Source organism: Rattus norvegicus, chromosome 16 (genome assembly GCF_021556685.1).
Source record: "Rattus norvegicus strain SHRSP/BbbUtx chromosome 16, alternate assembly SHRSP_T2T, whole genome shotgun sequence".
Lineage (NCBI taxonomy): Eukaryota > Metazoa > Chordata > Mammalia > Rodentia > Muridae > Rattus > Rattus norvegicus.
The window spans coordinates 53,522,980-53,539,032 of record NC_141549.1 but is presented as its reverse complement, the minus strand read 5'-3'; the positions used below and the strand labels follow the sequence as shown (position 1 = coordinate 53,539,032).

At 44.0% G+C, this 16,053-nt stretch overlaps 1 protein-coding gene and 1 long non-coding RNA gene across 1 annotated transcript; one reads left to right on the top strand and one right to left on the bottom strand.

The window, feature by feature from the left end:
- Positions 1-16,053, bottom strand: part of Erich1 (glutamate-rich 1) — a gene marked incomplete at its 5' end in the record, with an annotated part of 52,793,804 nt that overhangs the window by 30,125,331 nt on the left and 22,652,420 nt on the right.
- LOC148000561 (uncharacterized) lies at positions 3,112-7,486 on the top strand. Its single transcript, XR_015640362.1, has 2 exons — positions 3,112-3,651; positions 5,628-7,486. It is a non-coding gene; the product is annotated as an uncharacterized LOC148000561 (long non-coding RNA).

Genomic DNA, 16,053 nt, shown 5'->3' with positions numbered 1-16,053 from the left:
CCTTGATGTAAGAGGCTCCCATGAGGCTGTCGGGTGTCTTAAGTTCGTCCTTAGCCAAAGGCAGCGTTTAGTCCACTTGCGTGTATTAGAGATACAAGAAATGCTAATCCTTGCAGCATCAAAGCCCTAAAATGGTACCTCTTTGTTCCCCAAGTGCAGAAAGGGCACTATCATGTGACCCACTCTTGAGACAGACATTTTAGGAATGAGGAAGATTAGTGATTTGGTTTCAGGATTCTGGGTTTTCCCAGTTGGTGCTTTTAAAAGTATTTTTCATGCGAATGAAAAAAAAAAAAAAAGGTGTTAAGCCCCAAATGGCCTCTTGCTCCCAAACCTGAGAGGTGAAGCTTCCAGTTCCTAGAGGCTGTGCACTGAGTGCTGAATTCATTAGGCTTTAAAAGCCCCTTGTTATTTTAGCTCGGGACAAACAGACCCAGATCAAAGGAGAAACTCAGAACCCAAGTCTTCTGCCAGAATTTTACTGACAGACAAAAAGAAAAAAAAAAAAGAAAGAAAAGAAAAAAGAAAAACCAGGGAGGAGGGAAGAATGGGAGGGTGGATCTCCAGGAGGGGCTGCCAGGAGGGGCTGATATTGTCATGTGAAGTGAATAAATAAGTAAATTTTTAAAAACTCACAAAAGACCAAAGACCGGCAGTAGATAGATGGGCCTCTGGCGTGCAGAGACTCTCTAGTACCTTTACTAGCTTGGTTTGGAAACGGAACAGAGGCAGAAACTGGTTTTCACCAGTTATATATTCAACCATTTCATCTGAAACTCCACTTCTTGGTACAACTTAGGGCCAGGTTGATTGATCAGAGCCATGGGGACCGGAACCTGACTTGCCAGAGGGCCAGGGAACATTACTCCCTCTGTGTCCAGGCTGCAGTCGACCCCTCCCAGAGGGATCACAGTGCTTTCCTGTCTCTCCAGGGACTCCAAGCCACTTGAGTCGAATCTGCATCGAATTCTGATTCTCCCAAGTGGCACATGGTGTGTATCTATTAGACGATCACACCAGCATCTCCTCCACGGACATCCACCCACCACTGTTAGTGTTAAGAGGACCACCGTGCCGGTCCTCAGATACTCCCTTTAGCTGCAAACCTGGAGAAGGAGGGCTTTCCATGGGTGTGTGGAGCTTTGGGTAAAGAGATACCAAAAACCTGTGTGTGGTGGTAGGTAAGGATTCTTCCTGAGGCCTGCTGGCTTCTGTGCCCCGACCAGCCCTGGAGAACACAGACACTGTTCCCTGCTGGGTCCTGGGCCTTGCTGGCCTTGCTGTGAGCATAAACGAGGACTCTAAAGAGATTTGCTTCTGTGGCCATTCGGACAACAGGTGCCAAGGCACTGTCCAAAAATAGAGCCCGGGAGGAAGGAAGGGGTCAGGCCTGATAGCTGGTTTTAGCAAAAATGTTAAGTCTGTCCAAGAACTTTGGTCATGCGGTGAAAGGATCAAGAGGAGGGGCCATTTGGGAGCTCACATAGAATAGTGTGTGTGTGTGTGTGTGTGTGTGTGTGTGTGTGTGTGTGTGTGTGGTGGGGGTACATCTCGGTGGTGGAATGGTCTGACAGATGCAGGATCCTGTGCAATCCCCAGCACCACAGAAAAGAACAAACAAAGAAACAAACATTAAAAGTTAAGAGTTTATATAGTCTGGCGAGACCCCGTTCTAGACTCCTTCAACAGGTTCTTTCAGGAAGAAAGCAAAGCGTGTATCCGGAGCCTCTAAATAAAGCGTGGTCACTTTCTCCCTATCCACTGTGTAAACATGTTCCAACGGATTGCTAGTTCTGTAGAAAACACTTGGTTGTCCAGTGCTGTTGGTTTAACCCCTTATGGGTTGAAGTCACTGCTAGCATACTCATTGTTCAGTGTCACAAAGTCAATGATGTAAGTGACACAGCCTTCTGTGCAGAGCCAGAAGCCAAGGTCTGGGCCACTAATATCTCTAGACTCCAGTTTTTGCTAAAAAAAAAAAAAGACTAAAATTGGAACCACTCACACGCATCTGCATGAGCTGTCAATGGGAAAAGACCACAGATATCTTCTGTCTGATTGAGGCTTGGGCCTTCTGTGTGGGACTGCTCCTGTTGCCCCCAAGTCCCCCAATGTACAACCGCAAGGACAATTTAAACCCACATTCTGTACTGGGGTGTGCCTGAAGTTCAAGGACAGTAGGGGTGATTCCTATGGCTGGTGATAAGCTAGACCTTATCCTGTGAGCATTAACACTGACAAATGTTCTCTACAGAATAGACTACTATTCTGGCTGTCAGCGGTCCCACGCCAGGGCTTTAAATCCAGCTCTCATCTCCATTCGCAGTATCTTTGCTCTCAGAAGCCCATAGATCATGTTTTTAATGTGACTGAAATGCAGAAGAGGGTTCACAGTCCCCGCTGTACGACAGTCAGCCTATAGGGGAAGTGTGAAATACAGCCAAAAGCTATTGCTCAAACTCTAACTAGTGACTCTAGGGAGTCACATGGCAACCAGGCTATGATAAGGGAAGGAAACCACTGGATGGCTTAGCATGTTTTTAAGTCTCTATTTGCAGGATAGATTTCAAGTCATATAATTCTAAGTGATTTTCTTTTAGCAGCTGATTACTTCTTTAATTTGGTAACCAACGATCTTGGTCTGCCCAGAACTGAAAGGCCCTCAAGGTGGAGGTTTTTTTTGTTTGTTTGTTTGTTTGTTTGTTTGTTTGTTTTAATTGTTGAAATTGGGACTTGTCTCAGGTAAACCACGGGAATAAATTGCCCTGCATATAATACTGAAATCAGAGGAGTCATGTGTTACACTCACAAGATCATTGTATTGGAGGTATATTGTTGATAAACCTATCACTAATCCATTAATTTAGAGGGTATGCTTTACTAGGAGACATAGACATCACTTATTCAACACTGCGAAGTTCCCAGTATGTATTGACCTTAAGGACTAAGGCCACATAGGAGTGAACGGAACTTCTCTTGTTGAGTGAATGGGATCTGTTCAACTAATGAACAAACGTTATCTCTGGGAGTCAATACGTGCTGTGGAGGAAAGTCAAGTGGGGCAAGGGAGGCGGGGCAGTGGAGAGACTCAGAGCCATCACTTTGGTGTTGACAGAACCGGCTGCAGGGTTGGCAGTTGCGACGTTTGCAGTTAGAGGAAAAGAAGAAGCGAGCGTGGTTCGTATTATCAGTGCTCTGTTGCAGGAAGCAAAGACCACAGGAGCTATTTTAAGCACAAAGGCATTGACTAGAGAGAAGCAGGTGCTTATGTGGGCAAGCCAGACAAGCCCCCGTAGGGTTAACCTCACCTCCATCACTGGAGGTGGGATACCGGGAAAAGTCAGTTCTGTGAACGCACTGCATCCGCTTCAATCTCGTCAGAACTTTCCCGCCATATCCCACCTCAACTATCTCTCCATACTCCTGACTTAGAAACTGAACACTGAGCCAGTGCTCCAGAAAGTCCCAGGCTCCGTGCACATATGGGATTGGTTACAGTGCAGCTAGGAATATGACTTCTGCCTCAGGACTGAATTCCCACTCACGTACAAGGTGAACGAATCGTGCAGTTAGGATCACACATGAGTAAGGCTGAGAAAGAAGGTTCCAGATTGTCAACCTGAGGAGCAGAGAAGGGTACACCACAGGCAGGTAAGAGTAAATGTGACAGGCTGCTTACAGAACATCTAGTCAACCTCAGGAAACCATTGCAAGAGTGCTAGCAAGAGTGCTAAAGGCGGGGGGCTGGGGGGAGAGAGAGAGAGAGAGAGAGAGAGAGAGAGAGAGAGAGAGAGAGAGAGAGAGAGAACTTCATTCTGTACACTTCAGCAGAGATGAAAAGCTAGTCCTACCTAGTGGCCAGAATAAGGCTTTTTATTTGACTAGGTTTTTAATGTTTTTTAATGTCTTCATTATTTTATGGGTATAGTTGCTCTGGCTGCATGTATATCTGTGTACCACGAATGTGACCTCAAAAGCAAGAAGAGGGCATGGGATCCCCTGGAACTAGAGTTGTAGACAGTTAGTTATAAGTTACTGTGTGGGTGCTGGGAATTGAACCCATGTCCTCTGGAAGAGCAGTCAGACTTCTTAACTTCTGGGTAATCCCTCTATCCTGGGTGATGTTTGTTTGTTCTTAAGAAAAGACCCCACTGTGTAGCCCAGTCTGGCCTCCTACTTGCTATATTTGCTATGCTGCTGAAGCTGGACTTGAACTCAGGCCTCCCTGTGCCTCCAAGTGCTGGTGGATGCTACCTCATCAGTGCAGGGTAGGCTTTGGAAGTTAGACCAGCCTGTACTCAGTTCTTACTTAATTGCTGCTGTCTTTAGGAAACCTTCTGGATATTTTGGAAGAAATGTTTATTTCTGAAAATGGGGCTGTTAATACCTTACTTGTAAGGTTGTTGTATTATTAAACATGACAAAGTTGGCAATAGATGGAGCACACTGTAGATGCTCATCTGTAACTTTTACATACTCTGTGTATAAGGTAACCAAGAGCTATGGTTTGGAGAATTGGTTCCAAATTATCCTTGGTTTCTAGGACTCATATGAATTCAAGAGTTTACCAGTGGGGAACTCAGATTTTAAAGTATGATTGCAGTGTCTGTGTGTATATGTGTGTCCTTTATATATCATATATAATATATACCACACATACACACACACACACATATATATCATATATATATATATAATTTATTATATAACCCCTAACCTCATGTCTTGAACTTTATTTTTAAAATCTAATTCCATTATGGAACTGACTTAAGGAATCAAATAGTAAATTTCTTTCTGGTAAACAGAGACGAGACAAAAACTTTCTGGCAGTTTTAATTTTATACAAACAGATTCAGGCAAAGTTTTAAACATCTTATTTAAAAAGACCCACTAGGTGGAACCACACTATCTGGAGCTAATTGGCATATTCGAATTCGCTTCATTCTGGGTCATCAATACAGTTTCTATTGAGGGCAAGTTTCTGCTATAGTTCTCACCAGATTTGTGGATGTGGGATACTTTGACCCAGTGATTTTGAAAGAAGAAATATTTTTAACACTTTGATTAAAACATAGCATCAAATTTCTGGGCTCCTGTGCTGTCTTCCTATCTCCTCTTTCTAATAGAATCTTATTCTAGCTCCTGGACAGGATGGGCAACTTCATGAGGAAGATGATTTTTTTTATTTGTGTGTGTGTGTGTATGTGTGTGTATGTGTGTGTGTGTTGTGTGTGTGTGTGTGGTGTGTGTGTGGTGTGTGTGTGTGCTGTGTGTGTGCTGTGTGTGTGTGTGTGTTGTGTGCTGTGTGTGTGTGTGTGGTGTGTGTGTTGTGTGCTGTGTGTGTGTGTGTGGTGTGTGTGTTTTGTGTGTGTGTTGTGTGTGTGGTGTATGTGTGTTTGTGGTGTGTGGTGTATATGTGTGTGTGTGTGTGTGTGTGTGTGTGTGTGTGTGTGTGTGTGTGTGTGATGTGGGTTATATGAATGTAAGCTCAGGTACCTGTGGAAACCAGAAGAGGGTACAGAGCAGGAGTTATAGGCACATGATCCTCATATGGGAGCTCGGAACCAAACCAGTTCTTTGTGAGATCAGTGTGTGGTCTTAACTTCTGAACCATCTCCTCTAAACAGCCCGGCCAGCTGCTTGGGAAAGGAGCTGTTCCAGTGTGTCCAGTGGAGAAGCTGCTGTTGGTACCAGACTGAAGTATGGACTCCCACAGTGATACCCACTGTGAAGGGCTTGCAAACCCTGAAGAAAAAATGGTTCAGACTGATGGTTAATGTTCTGTCCTTTTTGAGTGGAGGTTTCTGTGATCAGAGTCTAGGTGACTTTGAAGTAGAGATGAGACTTCCCTTATGGCAGCTCTCGTGGATATACTGTAGAAGTCCCCAGACATTGTGTGATAGGACTGTTTCAATTGTCAGCTTGACTCACTCGAGAATCACCGAGGACAAGAGCTTCAGGGAAGATCTGCCCAAACCAAGTTGCCCTGCGGATGTGCCTATCAGGGATTTCTTTCAAAATTATATTAACTGAAGTAGGAAGACCCAGGTCACTATGGGAAGTGAATCCTGGGGTAGAAGAGGAAGCTGGCTTCATACGAGGTGTGCATGCGTTTATTCTTGCTCTGCTCTCAGAAGTGATACAGTTGTTGCTTCAAGGGTCTGTCTTGATTTTCCTGCTTCCACATTGTAACCTGGAATTATAAGCCAACTAATCCCTCCTCCCTAAATTGCTTGTGTTTTTTTTAACCAGTGTTTTTCAACACAGCAACATAAATAAAGCTAGGAGACACTACACAATTAGATGTTATAGTGTGAGTGTTTATCTATTATCTCCCATTCATGTGTTGAAAGCTAATTCCTGGACCAATGGTTCTCAACCTTTCTCGTGCTATGACACTTTAACACAATCCCTCATGTTGTGGTGACCCCCCAACCATAAAAATATTTTCGTTTCTACTTCACAACTGTAATTTTGCTATTGTTATGAACCATAATGTAAATATCCATGTTTTCCCTATGGTCTTAGGCAGACCCCCAAAGGGTCATGACCCATAATTTGAGAACCACCGTCTTAGACCAACAAGACTAAAATGGAGACAAGTAGGTCCTGACGACAGGTCTCTCAGAATTATCACTAGCATCCTTATAAAAGAGGCACAAGGAGTTGTGTGTGTCCCTCTACCAGATGAGGACACAAAGAAGGTACGCATTTTCTGGTGCCTGAATCTTGGAACTTCCTTGTTTCAAAAATGTCAATAAATTCCTACTTGTAAATCACATAGTCGGAGATCTGTTGTTACATTTTCCTCAGCTAAACATTGTTGCATTTTCCCCAGCTAAACATTGTTACATTTTCCCCAGCTAACTACAACAGTAGAGTGAACAGAAGCCTTAGGTAAGGGATGATTCATTGAAAGCAAGGCAAGGAGCTGGAGCAGGACAGACCCAGTCTGAGACTGGTGTACATAGTGATCCATCTGCAGAGTCAGAGAACAGAACACTCAGGAGAAGAGGAATCTGGCAAATGGGGGCTACAGGTGGCGTGGAAAGTCTGCTGCTGTGGTACATGCTGGGCTCAAGTTGAAGACAGCTGGCGTATTAGTATGCCTCATGCACGTGCCCGCCTGGGAGGCACTTGAGTATTCCAGTTATAACTTGATAATAAAAATAAAGATTCTTGTTGTGATGTGAGAGATGCTGGGAGAGCTTTCATCCTTCTAGCAAGTCTTCCCCTTCAACTCTGTCTTCCTGGGCCCTGCAAGGAGCACCACTCCCCTTCCAAGTACTGGTCCAATGAGACCTAGCAGACATATGAGGAAAGTTCTAGAAGAAGGGAAGCCATCAGGGAACAGGACTGAGATCCAAGAAAACCTTCTATAAATAAGAGAAAAATGTAAATTTATACACTGTAAAGACCCACTGTGTATTTAAGGATATTGACCTAAAGAGAATAAATGTGAGACATTTTATAGAAGACTCTAAAATTGTAATCTGTCTCTCTCTGTCTCTCTGTTTCTGTCTCTGTCTCTATCTCTCTCTGAGATCTATACCCTGTGACTCCCTCTTATAAGATTTTTCTCTGCTTTTAAGGCCCCCTGGATGATCTAGGACAATCTTGTATCCAGGTTTTTCAATGACATCTACAAAGATTTTTTTTTTTTCAATTAAGCTAGTAGCCACACATACCAGGGATTTGGGACTGAATATACCTTTCTGGGGTCATTTTTCCGCTCCTTCAGGAACCCCTAGGTTAAAGGTCAAATTACATATGAACTTTAGGCTTTTCACAAGTGACATAAAAAGGAATAATAAGAAGAGCACCTTCTTAAGAGACTTAAGAGCAAAGAGTGAAAGCCAGCACTTCCGTGAGCCAAGCGGCCCCTCACGTTGCAAAGAAAAACAGCTTGGAAATAATTTGAGGTACCAAGTCTAGGTACCAGTTGACTCCTTTGAAGACTTTTACCCAAACAAGAGGCAGCTGGGCAAACTTGAGCGACAGGACTGAGAACACACGAGTGATGAAAAAAACCACCATGTTTGTTCGTATAGCTTAGGCCATGTAATATGTAAATATTGTATGTTCTATACAAATAACAATTACACAGCCAAAAGGGATGGGAGAGGAAGGAAAGTAGAAGTTATTATGGACAGTTCTACAGACAGTGGGCCGTGGGGAGCCTACAAATGGTTGGAAATATTCCACATGAAGGGAAGGGAATGGAGTGAGTGTACTGCCTACCGCAAATCAAATAGAACCAAAAACAATCATGAACTGATGGAAGGTAACAAAAACAAAAAAACAAAAACAAAACAACAGCAAAAAAGTAGCAAATAAAACAAGCCAATTACAGAAGAAAATATGGGATAACACGTGCAATAATTAAAAATTCGTATGGAAAGAGGGACCAACTATAGCAGTCGTGTTAATTAGTGGAATAGGTTTAACCTTCTTTCTCTCTCTTGCTTTAGTGACAAATGAATCAACTTTCAATTTGACCCATAACAGAAAAGCTAAACTCATACAAAGTTAACTAGCACACCTCAAATATGGTTATTCAAGGCCCCCTAATGAACCCCCCCAAATTAGCAGAAGCATGCTATAAAAATAAAAGCATTAAGAGCATGAAAGGCTGACTCTAATCCGGGAAGTAAATCCAGACCCCAAACCCCTGCAACCTAGGTTTTCAAACCTACGTCGATTACCTACATCGACTACATTTGGACAATGTAATAAAATGTTGAAAAGCTCCGTTCGCGCAAGGAAGACAGCAGTTAGAGCTATCTATGTGCCACAAACCATAACAGCCACCATCTGAGAGAGAAATCTCATGAAACAGGGACATGTTAATAATAGGTGATTTTGACACCCCATATTCAGTACAGACAGTACACGGATTGAAGAAACTAAAGATAGAAGTATAAGTCATTCAACTAAAATAGATCAGATACACACACACACACACACACACACACACACACACACATATCATACGCCTTGACAATTAAGAAAGTCTTCCCCTATGTACCATTTTAGCAAACATTCATCTTCGTAGCTGCATGAAATGACCCTGGATTGACATGGCACCTCCGCTTCTAGCTCGTATCCTAAGCTATCGTTTGCCAGAGTCTTCACAATGTGAGACTCACATGCAGGAAACCAGTTCTCGCTCCTATGTGTGATCAGATCTGACACCCGGCCAGTGGTGTTTTTTCTTTCCCGACCTTTCCCAGACACCACATACTATTATCTCCCTTTTTAGCACAGTGTGTGGATTGTCTATAAGTGAAATATGCTTTTAGACAGGCATGTGGGGACACATAGCTCCTTCGGGCTCTCGGGCCTGGTTCCAGGTGTATTGGAGGATTCCGCAGGACACTAATGCATCGTGTTGTGGCCTGTGGCACGCACGGTGTTGTTGTGTTCCATTCACAGGATCAGCAGGAAGCATGGAAAATGTAGGTCAGAGGCACATACATTATTCACGGGACATAGAAGCACAGATATCCTTTCTCTCATGTACGAGGCACATGTACTTGTACTATAGTGGTTTTGTGAGTTCTAGTTATGTGCATCTATAACTATCTATAGTGCTATTTTTTCAGTAAATGTTTTTAGCAGTAGTGATTTTTTTAAGTGCATACTTGGAGCTCGAGGAGGGCTCAGCGGTTAAAAGCACTCTGCTCCTGCAGGGGCCCAGGCTTTAGTTGTCATCAAACATGGCTGGTGGCTCACAGCCACCTGCAGCTCCAGCTTCAGTGGGACATATCACCGTCTTCTGGCCTCTATGGCTTCCCACAGTCATGTGGCATATATCCACACAGACCCTACATGCTTACATAATTAAAATTAAAATGTACCTTAAAAAAAATAAGGGCACACAGTGAAAAGAGTGCTTACTTTCTTTTGGTTTCTCAAAAAAAAATTGGTAATAAGTAAGTGTGCATTTAATGGGAAAGGATTACTGTCTTTTGGTTTCTCAAAGAGGCTGGTGACAAATATGTAATTTGCAGAAAATATGTGTAGAATCTGCCATCCCCTAGAGGCCTGTGATGATATCACTGACCATAAGAGAACTTGAGGACCAACTTTTCTAAAGAAACAGCGTCTATCTCAAAAGCTAGCAGTTATTTTAAGAAGGCTGTGCTGAAGCATGGACCATAGGCAGACGCAGACGGTAAATTTACGCATCCCTGTGTGTCTTGCCTTTTATTTAGATCGAACATCTGTTCCTCTATGTGTTTTGCCCCATCCATTTTCCCAGGAGTGCGTCTTCCCTAGCGAAAGTCCACTGGTGCTGATAGGACATCGCTGTACCACGCAGACACAGTCAACAATGTCAAAATGACTCTGAGGGCCAGGAGGCCCGGGAAGACGGTGCAGTTAGTGAGGTGTTTGCTGGGCAGGTGTGAGGACCAGACTTCATATCAGCCATGCCACATAAAACAACCAGGCACTAGGCAGCGTGTGTCTGCCATCCCATCAGAGGGGAGGCAGAGACAGCGGGGTCCCTGAGCTTTGCTTTTCAGTCACCATAACTAATTTGGTGGGCTCCCTGTTACATGAGAGGCTTTGTCTTAAGAAATCAAAGGGGAAGGGGACTGAGGAGATGGCTCAGCAGTTAAGAACAACTTCCTGCTCTTCCGGAGAACCTGAGTTCAATCCCCAACACCTACGTGGCATTGCACAACCATGACTCCAATTCTAGGGGATCTGTCATCCTCTTTTGGCTTCTGCAGACACTGCGTGCAAGTGCTACACAGATACAATACTCAGACACTTCAAATAATAAAATAAAAATGTTAAAAGAAATAAGAGGGTGAGGGATGTGATCGTGGAAGATAGCCAGTGTTGACCTGGTATCCCTATGCATGTGTATACATACACACACACATGCACACGTGCATGCACACACATCACACATACACACACATGGGGGGCTCTGCATTAATAATGAAATCAACCTGAATATATAAATATACAGGAGATGAGTCTGAATGCCTGGATGATGTGCGAGGGGCATCAGTGTGGAGTCTGTGACCAGTGGTCTCTGAGCTTCTGCTTGCTTGTCCTATGGTCAAGTACATTGACAGAGCTGAAGAATCAACTGGCCGTCTTGGACACACAGTTCATGCTCCTTCCTCCTCCAGGCTGACTGAGGGAAAGGAGCACGGAGCTTCACTGTATGGTTCTTCTAGGGCTTTGTAAATTCTTTCCAGAGATTTCTGAACATTGGCCTGCTTTGGTCTCCCACCCCCAGGCCTCCAGAGATTCTTATCATAAGCTTCCAGACTGCAGAATTTACCCCTCTCCCCCACTTTTACAGAACTGGCTGGGAATTGTTTCAGAATCTATGAAACAAAGCGATCACTGGCGAAACAGGAAGGGAGGGGTTTTATGTGTGAACTTTTAACCACCACAGAAGGGCTGTTTGAAGAAGGTGAGAGGAAAAAAAAATAGTACTCACAATAAGCAGAAATAACCCACCACAGGAGCACACAAACTGCAGAATGCTTTCATGGGATTAAGTCCTAATTCCTCCACGAGATTCAGGTGGGTGTTTCACACAGCCATGTGTCAATATTAATTCAGAGGTTTAAAAAAGCTTAGACCAGGGAGCCTCCTTTTCTTAGCAAGCCTTGAAAATATGTATTTACCCATGAGCCTTCAGGCAATGAAGTCTGATCTATGAGAAATTACTCTACTGGTAGTTTAGGCAGGAGATTTAGAATAAGCTTAATTACTGCCGTTTCCTTTTAGATGGTTCTCCCTCCAAGCTGAGATTTGAACTCACTTACCTCTAGTATTGGAGCTGGAAGGGGAGCTGTGAGGACAGAAAATGAAGAGACAGAAGTCCCCAGCCGAAGAACACCACTCCAGCTCTGCTGGCTAAGTGAAATTCCCAGAGCTTCCACCTCTTTGAAAACCACCTTCTTTCTGCTTGTTTGTCTCACTTCAAATGTTCACATTAACCTTTTTGAAACTCGGATGTCAAAAGAAAAGGTTGCCAGTGGCTGAGACTTGGAGTGAAGAGCTAACAGGGTTGGCACTGCCTTCCGGGGCACAAGCTTTGCCAGTGTCGTAGAACTAGCAGTTCACACGACTTCCATTCTGCCAACATTTGCCCAAATTCATGATCCTGTCATGGAGAATGTCTTTGCAAAGTTGACATTGCTTTGCTGTGTTGAACAGAAGTCACCACGTGTGCTTTGGATTGCCTGACGCACATTACTGGCTGCACGGCGGCATTGCACAGTGCCCCAACTGCAACTGAGGAAATGGTGCACCCTTGTGAAGCTGGAGAGAGTTGGCATGGCAACTTCAGACATCATCAAAATAGTTATCCAGGCTCCAAAACCTATCAGCGGCTTCTAGTGATTTTCAAAAGAAATCGCTTAATGTTTAGCTTTAAGAAAAGGCAAACAAAATGAGAATTATGTTAACCATCTCAGTTTGTTTTCTGTTGCTGCAAATAAGACACTGACTTAAAGCAAACTGAGGGAAAAAGGGGTTTGTTTGGCTTTAGGTGACAGTCAGCCATCAAGGGAAGCCAAGGCAAAAACTCAAGGCAGGAGCTTGGCACAGAAGACATGGAGGAACCCTGCTGATTAGATGGCTCATCTTGGCTAGGACAGATTTAGCCCAGGCCCACAAGCCAAGGGATAGAACCATCTGTAGTGGGCTGGGCCATCCTATATCAGTTGTCAATCAAGAAAATGCATGTAAGCACAGGCCTCCAGGCCCAATTTGATGGAATCAATTCCATGGTTGAGAGTCTCTCCATAAGGCATCTTGGTTTGTGTCAAATTGATAAAAATTGACCAAACACTAACACACTGCCAGGATTCGCCATGACACTATCAATCTTAAGTAAGACCAAGCTCACAAACACAGCAGGCAGGTGCTATACCTCCACAGTGTCTGGTTGTGAAATGTGCAGTTCCACTCTGGAAAATGAAAGCAGTGGATAACTGTGCACTGTTATGGTTTGAACTCCCATAGGTTCAGGTGGGTGTTTCACACAGCCATGTGTCAATATTAATTCAGAGGTTTAAAAAAGCTTAGACCAGGGAGCCTCCTTTTCTTAGCAAGCCTTGAAAATATGTATTTACCCATGAGCTTTCAGGCAATGAAGTCTGATCTATGAGAAATTACTCTACTGGTAGTTTAGGCAGGAGATTTAGAATAAGCTTAATTACTGCCGTTTCCTTTTAGATGGTTCTCCCTCCAAGCTGAGATTTGAACTCACTTACCTCTAGTATTGGAGCTGGAAGGGGAGCTGTGAGGACAGAAAATGAAGAGACAGAAGTCCCCAGCCGAGGAACACCACTCCAGCTCTGCTGGCTAAGTGAAATTCCCAGAGCTTCCACCTCTTTGAAAACCACCTTCTTTCTGCTTGTTTGTCTCACTTCAAAAAGCTTGTTCCCCATCTGATGATTTTCTTTGGGGACTTTTAAGATGTGTGGCTCAATTGGGAGAAGTAGGTCATTATTGATGGAGTCTTAAGGTTATCTATTAGCCATCCCTGGGTCTTCACTCCCTCTTTACTTCTTGGTCTTCCAAGTGATCACAAACAGTTCGCTACTGCTCCTGTCGCAGAGAATAAAGCTGTTTCACCATGTATTTTCTCCATGACGGACAACAACCATGAATCAAAGGTTTATGTCAGGTATCTGTGGTCACTTTGGTGCAGGAGTGCCTACAAGCAAATGGATGAAGTAGGACCACTCAAGGACCCTCACAGTGTCCTTACCTTTCTTCTTGTATTCTACTCCCCCCTCCTCTCTCTTCTCCCTCATCTCTCTTTTCCATGTCTTTTCTCTCTCCCTCCCCACCACCAAAAGGCCACTATTAAATTCATACAAGTAATGGAATATGAGGTTGGAGAAATACCAGTATTTTCCAGGTTACTTGAGCTAACCATTGGGGGTAGGGCAGAAGAGAAAGACGAAGGTGATTTCAAATAACCAAGTGTCTTAGTCAGGGTTTCCATTGTTGAGGGGGGAAAAACAGTAAAGGATGGGTCCTTTCAATTCATTCTATTTTGGAATGAATAGAGGTGAAAACAACTCTTGGACTTTGGAACATGGCACATAGATTCTGTTGAGGTGAAAAGGCAAGGCGCTGTCTCAAGATGATAAAGAGTAGAATTTGGACATTTGAAATCCAGTTTCAAGATGGAGGGAATCACACTCACCCCATTGATGAAAATCTTCATTTAATAGTTAAAGAAAATGTACACACACTACAGGTCCTTAGAACCAAAAGGAAATCCTAACAGCTTCTAAGATTCTTCCTCGGGCCACAGAGCCTCTGCCCTTGCTGGCCCGCCAGGACTACAATTCCTGTCCTACTTTAGTTTTGCTTTCTGTTGCAGCAACAAAATGCCATGACCACAAAGCAAGTTGGGGAAAAAGGGTTCATTCAGCTTACAGTTCTGCACTGCTACTCATCACCAAAGGAAGTCAGGACAAGAACTCAAGCAAGGCAGTGGCTGAGGCAGAAGCCACAGAGGGGTGCTGTTCACTGGCTTGTTCTTCATGCCTTGCTCAACCTGCTTTCTTATCCAACCCAAGACCACCATCCCAGGAATGGCATCACCTACCATGAGTTGTGCCCTCCCCATTAAGAAAATGCCTTGCAGCTAGATCTCATGGAGGTATTTCCTCAACTGAGGCTCCTTCCTCTCTGGTGATTCTAGCTTGTGTCAAGTTGACAGAAAACTAGCACAGCAGACATGTGGCTTTTGTTTTTATCTCCCTCACATTTTTGCCTGCATGTCCATTTCTCAGAGAGATTTTTCTCCGAGGAAGCCAGAAGGTGCTGCCTAGAAATCTGATTGCAGAATTTTAAATGTGCAGCCCGAGTGAAGGCTCCCCAGTACGAGGAGTATCTTAAGCTGATTAGCGGAGGAATTGTTGAATTATAAGCTCTTCTGTGCTCTACAACTGTTAGTCTTAATCGTCAGTTTGATTGGATCTGGAATCAAGTGACAGATTTGTCTCTGCATGGGTCTGTGACAGTACTTTCTGAAGGGTTAACTGAATGGGGAAGACCCTTCCCGACAGTCAGGAGCTCTTCGTGACCCAAATATAACGAACTCTGAGAGATAACCCATGCAGCTTGCTGTCTGTTGGCCTCCACTCCTCACTGATGAGTACATTCACTCTGCCCTCAGTTCCCCACACACAACCCACTTCCCTGCTTCGTCAGCCTTCCAGCACAGACTGAAGACCATATCCTGGAATCCCTTGGGCCTTTAAAGTTGCATGATATGGGAATAGGAACCATTTTTAAAGGAGTTTAAAAGAGGCCTTTCTTCTTGCCTCTTGTGGTAGTTTGAACAAAAATGACCTCCATAGGATCATAGGGAGTGCCACTGTTAGTGGCACTTGTTGGAATAGGTGTGGTTTTTTTGAAGGAAGTATGTCTCTGGGGGTGGGCTTTGGGGTTTCAGATGCTCAGGCCAGGCCCAGTGTCACTCTTTCTTCCTGTTGCTTGCTGAACTCTCAGCTCCTTCTCTAGCTCCATGTCTGTCTGCAGGCTGCCATGCTTACTGCCATGATGATAATGGACTGAACCTCTGAACTGTAAGCCAGCCCCAGTGAAATATTTTCCTGTGGGTCTACTGGCCCTCGAGGATTGTTGGCCTTATGGTCCATGTGCACAGTGGGAGCAGAGATATCAAACATGAGGTTTGGAGCCTATGAGTATGTACAGTGAATGACCACACTGGGACCAGCTATCAGGAAGCAGAAAAACTTACTTAGGGTGATTCAAGGCTTATAAGGTTTAGGGGGCTGAGCATAAGGATAACCACAATGGGCAAAGGCCATTGGCTGGGGTTTAAGGTACCTAGAATGTCTCATTAGTATGAGGAAGCATTTCAGGAAACTTAGGTGCTGGTTAAACAGGTTTTATCAGGAGAAAGGAAATTGATCCTGTAACCTAATTGAGGCTATGAGACATTCCTCAGGTAGAGGCCTATGTATGGGTTTGGAATTTACCAGACAAGGTCAGAGAGGGAGATTCCCACTAATGAAGGGAATCTCT